Below are 11,606 nucleotides of genomic sequence, written 5' to 3'. Positions count from 1 at the left end.
CCCTGACACTAGTTCTGGCAGAGGTTTCTTCCTGTTAAAAGGGAGTTTTTCTTTCCCACGGTCACCAAGCGTTTGCTCACAGGGGCTCACCTGATTGCTTGGGGTTTTTTTCTATTACTGTTTGGTCTTTACATTAGAATATAAAGTGCCTAGAGGTGATGCTTTATAAAGCAAATTGAACTGAATAAAAAGGTTTAACATGGCAGGAAGCGAGCTTGGTATTCAGCTTTTTATGTGTTTTTTCAGTCTTTGTGTCGAGCATTCAGCTGGTGGCTAAAGATAGGGATTATCAAACTTCTCATCTAACTTTTAAGAAGTCTAAACTGAATTTGTAACTCAAGAAATGCTGTTTCCCCCTTTAACTGATCAGTTTTTTCTACAGCTTTTGCACACTTCTTATAAATTGTGCATTTCTTATACTAAAAATACTCTGACAATCCCTGCCTTACAACACAATGCTTTTGTCATGTCCTGGAAGTCTGCAGAAATGCTATCATTGTTTGATAACATTGACTTCCTGCAGATAAAAACTTTGGCCCATACTTTGTTTAATCTGTGCACTGACAATAAGAAGCAACCCGCTGTCCGGACCTACATTCAAAATCTCTTTCTTCTAAATGTTTAGTCTGCTGGCAGGACTGATTATTGTGAAGCAAAGTTGCCATAATGACGTGAAATTCTGCACTCCAGCCTCTTGATTTTTAATTAGCATACATATGTCTCCCTCCTGCTGTGCACTGAAGCAATTTTAAAGTAGTATCAGGTGTCTCTGAGGGGCCAGCGACCTTGACGTGATCACAGTGTATATTTTTGAATATGATAATTTCAGCGGACCACAATCCTGAACCCAAAGTTTGTGTGTGTACATACAAACTAAAACATCTGGTCCCGCTAAAGGAGTTTGGCTCTCAAACCATTTTCTGAGTAAAACAGCCCCAGAACGCTTTCTCTGAACCCCTGTGCCAGGAATAAATATGACCCAAAACATCAGCGGAGCTCCTGCACATGTGCCAATACGCGTATACCATCTGCATCGGGAGAGGCTTCGGTTTCATAAGGCGTCCGTGTGTTTTAGAGGGTGTGTCCTCTCTTTGTTAGGTTAGGATGACAGTGAGGCATTTGGTCATTACAGCCAAAACAGAAAGGGTCATTTCTGCATCACGTGCCGGAGGTCAAAGTTCATTCAAGGGTCAGGCGGAGACCATTTGCTTAGTGACCTGTGTGGCACTTTCGAGATCAGATAGACTGTGTTAAATTAAAAGTTGCTGGTAAATCCCAGCCAACCTCCTCAGTGCTCATGCTCAGACATGAGAGCGGCATCAGTCTGCTTATAAAATTCCAGCATGAAAGCAAAACGCATTTTCCAAATTGTCAAACTGCTCTTCAAAGAGCATCAAGGTGAAACTCGGCCGAGGACGTTTGTTAATATTTTCTTGGATCACAAATGTACTTCCTTCATCAGTCCTGCTTGTTGAGATCTTTTATTTTAAAAAGCACCTCTTTTAATCTTTATGCCTGAACGAACATGTCCCGGCATCAGTTGTGGTACTCTGTTATTACAATTTCATTATTTCAGCACTCTGCCATCACAGCAGAGATCAAAGGGGGGCCAGGCTGGTTTGTGTTCAGTCCCCACAGTGTGTATAGACATTTAAGACAGTAATGTAGGCCTGTGCACGCTCGAGAGCTTGGGAGCACAAATCAATGCACATCTTAAGTGAAACCTGCAAGACAGACTTCCTTCGTGGAGTTAGTAGTCAGCCAGACATACATAATAATAGTGGTTTTGCCATAAAACATGATTACTTAAGTCGGGACTATAATTGAGTCATGTTGTTTTAATAAGTCTAGGACAGAGAGCGAATCCAGCAAAGCACTTAGTCTGCAGGGGAGGACTGCTCTCATAGTCCTCTTAGAAGATATTTTGACTTTAAAAGACACATTTAAAGCTACTCTGACCGCTGTGTAAAGTGTTAGAAGGTGGTGAGTGATGACTTGCACACACACACACACACACACACACACACACACACACACACACACACACACACACACACACACACACACACACACACACACAGACCCCGCGGACATGCTGAAGATCACAACCATGTGAGAGACGTCTACAGCTGCACTTTGAGGTTGTACGAGAGAAAGGGAGGCTCGGGTTGGTTTAGTCTCGTGTTTCTCGCCTGGTTTCTGCAGTGCATCCGTGTACACGCAGGTGCAACGGACTCTCATCAAACAGTGACCTTCGTAAAGCCGTAACAGTCTCCTTGAGTTCCCGTGTGAAAGATTTCTAACAGATTCGAGCGATGCTAAACTGACGATGTAACGATAAAGCAACGAGGTAAACAACGCTTCCACACGTTTTAAGAATCATTGTTCTGATATTATTGTGGTGTAAACAACAATCCATGCAACAGGAAACCCAACAAACCGACAATGCAATTTTATGTAATGAAAGAAATTCCGAAACATCAACTGGTTTTAGCTGCAGGGAGCCAGGATTTGAAATATTTCTGTTTTGGTTTTTGTTGTTTTGCAGTAACAATATTTGTTGCAAGGTTCACTTAAAATTATATAACCTCTTTGCGGTTTTTTGAAAGGTTATGACAATGAATGAGTGTTTCTATACAGAGTTTATCTGTTGAATGTATTAAATGTTCAGTATTAGTACATTTTTATAGGACTTAGTGGAATGTGGTTGTCTAGAAGATTATGGCGACTACTGATGGCTTCACTTTGTGTCCTTAACCATTTTCTTGATAGTCTAGTTTCAAACTGTAGCAAATAAATACACACCCCAGCCAATTTATTAGGTATGTTCAACTGAATGTTAAGACAAATATGTGACTTTGAACACAACAATGTAAGACCACGGCTGGTCTGAGTATATAGGATAACTGTTGGTCTCACACAACCTCTGGGTTTACAGAGAGTGGTTGGGAAAAGAGAGAGTATGAGCGGCACTTCTCTGGGCAATAAAGCTTTATTAATAACAGAGGCCAGAGGAGAATGGCCAGACTGCTTCGAACTAATAGGAAGGCAACAAATAACCATTCCTAATGCCACTGCTGTGGCACTGCTGTCACCTGAGAACAGGAAACCTCGCATGGGCACGCCATGATTGGACAACAGAAGACAGCTGTCACCAGATCCCAGTCCAATACAACGCCTTTGGGATGTGGAGGAACGGGAGATTCTCATCATGGGTGTGGAGCCAAGAAATCTGCAGAAACTGTGTGATGACATTGTGTCAATATGGACATAAATCTGTGAGAAATGTTTCCAGCACCTTGTCAAATCTGTGCCAGTAATGTACTAATACTGTACGTATCTCATGAAACAGATGTGCATATTTAGTTTCATGAAACAGGAAAGTGAAAACATGTGAAATGTGAAAATGTTTTCTAATTAATAAGAAAAAAATCATAAGCAAACGTGATCACTGGGTGAGAATTAGAGGAGGTTGTTTTTTAAGTAAAGCAGTTTTTCCATTCACACCTCAAAAAGTGGTGAGATTTTGTTACTGTTTCCAGGTCACTGTTTTCATTGATGCAGTTTTCTGATTGCATCCTAAATCAGACCCCATCAGACTCCAACGACATCAATGCTTATTTTGCTCTGTGATGTGTCACCTGTCACCAAATTAACATCCAGGCAGCCACAAACTATATTAAACCGGGACCTAATTGACCGAAGCTTTGAAACGAAGAAGCAGAGCCTGAAAGGCACCGTGGCAATCACATGACATCAAAGAGCCGTGCGGCACATGAGCTTCATTAGAGGAAGAAAATACCTACTCTCACTTAGCCAGTTAAGGACACATGAAGAAACATATGCTCTTGTTATAACACAGTACATGCAGGAACACACGGAGGACTCTGCTGTTAGGAAGAGCAGGCGTGCATTGTTCCCAGCGACCCCTGCTTCAAGGTGATGAGAAATATGCAGGAAATGCCTCATGGTGATTTCCTGTCCAGTTTGAGAAAGGAAGGAGAGCTGGAGGATGCACAAGGCTGAGCAGAGGTCCTTTAAAGACAGCTGCTGTCACCTCTTTGCAGCATTAAGCTTCTTGCTTCAATTCATTTCACATCAAATTGCATTTAAATCTCATTTTCACTTCTCTCAACTATTTTCTGACATAAGAAGTCCTTTATTAATTTATTAGATGCAATTATTCAAGTAAAAATTAGTTCCAGTCATAATTATGATTGATTACATTGATTCAACATGCTGCTTGTATGTGAAACATGTAGATCACACTCTCAGCTGTGATGTTCCCCTCAGATTAGCATCTTTCAGCTCATTGTTCTTATCCGGTTTGTCCAGCAGCTCCGCTGTTCTGGTTCACTCTGAGAAAGGTCAAGTTTATTTGTATAGCACTTTTAAAACAACCAGACTTGACCAAAGTGCTTCACAGGCAGCCAATAACAAAACATCTGGCCGCAAATTAAAGGCCAGCGAGTACAAATGAGTCTTGAGGAAATACTTTTGGGCAGTTCTAATACGAAATGGTAAGACATTCAGAGACTCGGGGAAACAAGTGAAAAAGCCCAGACATCTCTATTTTTAAGTCTTGGATCTTGGAATAGTGAGGATCATCTAATTAGTGGGCCTCAGTACTCTGGCAGGAGTGTGAACAAGAAAATCTTCAATTTAATCCTAACGTTGACAGGAAGCCAATGGAGCGAAGCTAAAACTGGTGTAATGTGTTCATGTTCACTCGTCCCAGTTAAGAGTGGACCAGCAGTGTTTTGTAGCAGCTGAAGTCGATGAAGAGACAACTATAGTAAATCTGTTTAGAGTAAGAACTATAATGATCCAGCCTTGTCATAATAAGAGCATTTATGACTATTCAAAGGTCATTATGAGAAAGCGAGGGCTTCACTGTGGCCAACAATCAGCTGCTCAGCACAAACAAACATAACAATCTCTGTTCTGCTTTCTCTAAATTGAAAAAAATTCTTTAGGTTTTAAAGCGGTTTAAAAAAAAAAAAGACTTTTATGCCTCAGCTGATGTCACCCCGTCGGGTGGGCAGGGGCCTGGACACCGAAGTTTGCCAATGCAACAAACTGGAGAATGAGGCAGCATAGGATTTTGATTTAAACACTATTGGAGCATGTATTTAAAATCCCTGAATGTTCGAATATCAGTGACCTGGAACTCAACGTCAAGGTCAGAGGTCAATTTTTTTGAAAATCACCTAGGATTTTCAAAATAAAACCACAGATGCATCTAGGTTCCAGGGTAGCACCGGCAGACACAAATATTTTTCTTGTTTACTGTTACAGTGGTGGCCAACAATTCTAATAATGCTCTAAATGCTCTGTTTCAGGCATATATTTTCTACTCTTGGATTTGTATGACGTCACTGAGAGTAGACGTCCTAAATACTTTCTCACTGTGAGCAAGAAGCTCCATCCACCAGCTATTCAAACCTCATGTTTGTGAGAGACAGTCGATCAGAGGAAAGGTGGCTAAAACAGAGTGCACCATCTTCACCTCAGCTGACCAGAGGTGGGGGTAAAATCAACGTTGCAGCAAAGCCTCCGGGCATTTGACTTTATTTTCCTTCCTGATAACAAATCCAATGAAAAGACCAAAACTAACAATGTTAGTCCATCTCTCAGTATTTTACATATTCCAGTCGGTCCCTCCGAAGCCAAGTTGTTCCTCTGAAGACCTTAAAAAAACAAGAGGTCACAGACACATATTTGGAAAAGATAATTTTTAAATGAAAACTCAAGTAGTTGTATGAGTGACAGAGTAATACACTATTCCCTCATGTGGGAACTCATATCACGACCTCACAGGGCAAATGCAAGAAAATCTAGCTTTTGTGATAAAGGGGCATTTATCTGAGATTGCAAACATCACTATATGCACTCATATGTTAGCCATTTGTTCCACATATTCAAATCAGTTTGAGCTCTTGACCTGCTGACCCTGCACACCTGCAGCTTTTTGACTGACTGACTGGTAGTGACTGTACTGGCTGGACTGAATGGGAATGCTTCCTGTATTCATTACACATACAAACACTCTGAAGATGTTTGCATGCACCATGTCGAAGCCAGCTCTGCAAATTCACAATGGAAATATTTGTTTTCCAGATTGCAAGCTGGTGCTGGCAATCCAGGGTTCCCACTGTGTGATTATCTTATTGAGTGACATACTTTCCTTCAGGGGAGCATGCAGTGGCAATTAGAGAATATCTGCTTTTCCCCCCAAAGTGTAGATGCTAAGCCCGGATGAATGCTGGGCTTTGTGTGACTATTGTTGCAGCGATATGTGAAACTTGCTTCAAATTTATGTGACGAGGTGTCCAGTTGCATTAAAGGGCCACCTGATTTTGCAGCCCCGTCAGTCAAACCAACGCTTTGCACTGTAGCAATGGACTGTGGGCGCTCTGCTGCTCCTGATGGTGTCTTGATGGACGTCCACGCTGCGTAGAGATGTGGCGTTTGTGTGTTCCCACCAGGACATGCCCCAGGGACACGATGTCAAAAACAACTGCGGGACTTTCTCACACTGTAACCCAGTATTCCCAGGGAAAGGCCTTTGAGAGCGGGATCGTTTCCTCAACAACTACACCACTTTGCTGTGCCGCTCCGGAGGAAGCCAGCTTCCTGCAGCTCCAGCTGAACAGGGGCCTCTCTCTCTCTCCCCGTTCTCCAGCAGGGGCCTGTGCAGGCTGCCGGGGAGACAAGCAAAGCTGCTCAATGGAGCCTCTGAGTATCAATTACCTGAAATATCAAACAGCACATAAGAGGGCGGTTGACTTGTTTGTTTGACTTTGGTGGTCAGAAAGATTTCAAGGGAAGGAAAAAAAGTATAAATGTGAAAAGAGTGAGAAAAGGTTTATTTATCCCAGAGGATTTGGGAAAGAAGCTGGATCATTTGTCGCCTGAAAGATTTATCTCAATCATAATTCATCGCCCAGGAAGTCCAATTCTTTGCTCCACAATGCTGCTAAACAATAACCAGCAAGAAAAATGTCTCCAGTTTTCAAGGTGAAAGGGAGTTCAGAGAATTAGGTTCACTTACTTTTAGGTTAAAGAAGACTTTTTGGCACAAAAAGACAAACATACCTTTGTAAGATATATGCTTGTTTTGTTATATTTTAGCTGCAACCTTCCTTTTTATTAAGTTTTGTGTTCTGCCAACACAGAAGGCTAACAAACAGGGACTCCGGGCTGGTTTTGAAAAGCCGGCCTTTTGGGATTACGCTGTGTGAGGCAGCTGCTTTTGTCATGATAACTACGGCTCTGAACTATTGACACGCAGACTGGAGGGTGCTGATGGAAACGGGTGATTTCACAAAGTGATGATGAGAAAGGGAGGAGAATTTAAATAAAGCTACGAGGGCGAGGACATGTAGGAAGTAAACCAGAGACGTGTAACGTCATGCTACATCTGCACTTCAGACTTCAGAGGACTGATCATTACAAAAAGTGAGAGATCAGAGGAGGTGGTGGGGGAGCGGGGGGGGCATAGTGATCAGTTACTAAGACAACTCTGTGTGCACCCCATATCTAAAAACTTAGAGCATGCCTCGAAATGGCCTGATTGTCTACCTGTGAGTTCAGCAGCTCTTTAATGGCAGAGGGGGTTAAAGAGTAGGGGTGGGGAAGTGGCCACAAAAGCCTTCTGTTGCAGCCTGGGAGTGGGGTTACCTGCCTCGCTCTCTGCTGACGGGGTCTAATTTCACACATCACATGTGCATGCAGACGCATAAGCATCCACATCAAGTGCAAACACAAACACACACACAGGAGTTTGAGAGGCAAGAAAGTGTGCGCGTGTTTCCTCGGGGGACAAATGAGTTTTGTTTGTCGAGCATTCAGAGCATGACAACAGGACAAAAGCAGCTACATAACCAAAGTACCGGGTGACAGATAGTTATTGTTCTCTTGGAAATGACACAGACATGCTGCTGGAAACACTCTGAGATGTGTCCTGCTAAGTAAACCCTTTCTCTTTTTTTCCCCAGTGTGCACTAGCTCTGTTTCTTGGTGGGAACAAATTTAGCTGTCAGTTCCACAGCTGCAGCGCCTCTGATGCTTTGTGGGACAGCCGAGCAGTGGGATTACATTAAAAATTGGGGTAGAATCTCAATTCATCACACTGGATAGTAATGAGGTCTAAATGGAGTATAAAATAACAGATTAGACTCCACATCTGGACAGTGTCTGCAGCTGCCTGCGACAACACAGACAGAAAAGTATGAGAGATAAAATGATTAATCACTAAAAGCACGCTAAAGGGGACCTACATCTAGAGGACATGTAGAAGAGTAGCTTTGCATGTTCAAAATAAGCCTTAAAAAAGTCTCTCAAGTTGATCACACAGAGTAGCCTGAGGCCTGTTTCTGTCCCTCACAGTGATAACTTGAACATATGCTGACTTCATTATTTCTAATGCACGTTTAATTTATACATATGTATGACAAAATATAAGAAAAAGCATAAAAGGCACAAAGAAAGCAACATTCTGCTTTATTAAAGAACATGAATGAATGTGTGTTGGAGTGGTGGGAGAAAACGTTTAAAGATAAATGCTCCTCAGACAAACTCTACTCTACATACCGGTCACACCCTTATTTATCTGCTAAATGCTGTGCAGCCACTCTTGTGCTCTCCTCTTGAGTTCATTACGTTATCTCGCCTGTCAGTGTATGGACCTCTGCCTGCAGAAAACCTGGGTGTGCTCCACGTCCGCTTCAATGATGTCTAAGTTTTAGTTTTAGTGCACTTTTCTCCACTTAGATCCATCACCTGGTAGCACAGTCACGGGTTGGAGGGGCAAACAAAAACCTTTTTGTCTGAAGAAACAGGATTATAGGGGGAGGGGGGTTGACCTCTTAGAGAACAACTGATCAGATAATGGTCTTCATTCAGATAATGGGGCTGCATTTCAGACAGTGGTGTTGGAGATTTTTTAAAAATTGCTGGAATTATGAACTCAGAAAATTAACATCAGATTTTGATCCACCATGAAATACCATCTAGAAAGCATCCGATTGGCAACAGAGTCATTTTTTAGCATGGCAAAAATGGCACAAATACAGTGGAACATTATCAGTCATGCACTGGCCTCTCCAGGACCCAGACCTCTACATTATTGAAGCAGTGTGGGATCATCCTGACAGAGAGCAGAACAAAGAACAGCATCCAAAAAAAGAACTTTAAATGTCCTGCAAGATGCCTGGAGAACTATTCCTCAACACTACTTAAAGACAATTTAAGAAACCTGCATAAGGATGTTTGGACTGTAAAGGTCCTCATACCTAATATTGACTCTCAAAGTCATTGTTTTTGCCTTGTATACTGTATTTCTAATTACGCTTGCAGATGTTTTAATAAATCGCTTCAGCTATTCACATTTCCTTGCAAATTTCCTTGCAAATTTCCTTCCTTTTTGTGACACAAACAGATTTTCATCTAAAATGTTGTGATCCAAACGATCACCACTCTTAGACAACCTCAACACCTCTTCACCAGAGTCGAGATGTTGATGTTGGGAGCTTAGCGTTAAAGTCACATGATGTGTGATCTGACACTTCAGCCTGAGGTCAGATTGTAAAGAAGGGGGACCAAATCAGAATTTAAAAAAAAGTTTTAAAAGATTTTATGTGGTTTGTGTTGTTTACACTTTAATTAAAAGTGACCTGAGTCACATGAAAGCAAATAAGTAAATTAGTCAAATAAATGTAAATACGCACAGCTTTGCATCGAAATACAGTAAATTGTATTTCTAATAGAGGCTGATGAGCAGTTGGCTTGTGAGGTTTTCACTGGAACCAACAGACCTCCAGTAAAGGAGAAGTGTAGATCCATGATTCAATAAAAGACAGTTCAGTTTTATTTACAGAGCACCAATCCACAACAGCAGTTGCCTCAAGGTGTTTTATTCTGAGGACCTACAATATTAGAAAGATACCCCAACAATCACACAATTCCCTATGAGTAAGCACTGGCAACAGTGGAAAGGAAAAACTCCCTTTTGACAGGAAGAATCCTCCAACACAACCAGGCTCAGGGAGGGGCAGCCATCCACCGTGATTGGGTGGGAGTGAGGGGAAAACAAGAGAGCAAAGGTAAACTATAGGTGAGAGAGTCAGAGTTTAATAATTGCTAAGGCTTACTAGACTAGTCGTGTCTCAATACAGAGTGAAAAGGGAGGAGAGAAGAAGAAACACTCAGGGCATTATGGGAACTCACCCAGCACCCAAAGCCTATTGGAGCAGATGGTTCAGGGTCTTCTGATCCAACCTTAACTATAACCTTTATCAAAGTTTTAAGACTTTCTTAAAAGTGGAGGGTGTCCACGCCGAGTCCAAAACTGGGAGCTGGTTCCATAGTAGAGAGGTCTGATAGCTGAAGGCTCTGCCTCCCATTCTACCTCTGAAAACTCAAATCCATCATAGGGTTGTTTCAGGAAGGCCCAAATCAAATATGTGGATCCATCCACAAAAAGAGGTTTTCTATTAGAAATAAGAAGATGGCAGAAATAAAACCCCTTAGCTCACTCTGTGCAGAAGCAGTGAGTATAAACACATGTACTTTGTGAAGCTGTGAGAAGAAGATCGATCAGTTTTTGATGTAATTAGCTGGGAAGGTTTATTAAACAGCCCCATTGCTGTTGGATGCTGGTGTTTGTAGCCCTGCATGCTGCATTATGCAGAGATGTTTTTACACTTGCTGATTTAAAGGATGATGAAACAGAAACACCCGCTGTGGGGAAAAAAATGTAACACTTGGCTTGTCTCATATATATATTTGCAATTACTCTCGAGTTTTTGGATATAACATAAATTTCAATGTAATATTACTCAGCACTGTTGATGCAAGAGAATTAGTTTGTTGTTACGTGGACAACACTGTAATTAAGTAGTAGTAACTTCCCATTTCAAAACCATTACCTGCTTGTTTTAACCTTATTACACCACCATTTCTGCATTATTATTGAGCTTGAACAGAAAGTGCTACCAAAAAACAAAATCTTTTAAACTTCATAAAATCATCACACCAGAGTAATTATCAGAGATCTTTGAAATCCGATAAGGGAATTGTATGCATTGTTTTAAAAAAAATCAGAAAGTTTAATAACCATTTGACCTGAATGAGTCAGAGTGGCAGCATCTACCTACTCAGTTGTGTTTACTCCTCCAGAAAAAGCTCTGTCTATACAGGAAAAGCTTCCTGGTGCTGAGGATATAAATGGAACTATCACCTTGGCTCCTGCAACTAATATGTTTCTCAGCTTCTTATGGATGATGACGTGGATTTCATAATTTACAAAATAACTATTTTATGAGTCATTTTTTTCTCTCTCCTTTGTTGTGAGGGAACTGCAGTCAACGGGAGTATCACAAATTGTTAAAACTGCACTGCTGGCATGGTTGTATTTAATTTTATGTCTTAAAAATGCTCACAAAGTTGTCTAACATGTATCTAACTAATCTACGAGTTGGACTAAACCTGGTTTAATCCCTCAAATCAATCTAGTTTCCAGTAGCTACAACTCTACTGCCATCTGCTGGTCAGCAGTGTAACACTGCAACCCTATTAAGTTTTCATCTCTTTCAGTGTGCTCT

This window comes from Perissodus microlepis, chromosome 13 (genome assembly GCF_051167445.1).
Source record: "Perissodus microlepis isolate ML-2025 ecotype Zambia chromosome 13, ASM5116744v1, whole genome shotgun sequence".
In the NCBI taxonomy this organism is placed as follows: domain Eukaryota; kingdom Metazoa; phylum Chordata; class Actinopteri; order Cichliformes; family Cichlidae; genus Perissodus; species Perissodus microlepis.
This window is presented reverse-complemented; position numbering follows the sequence as displayed.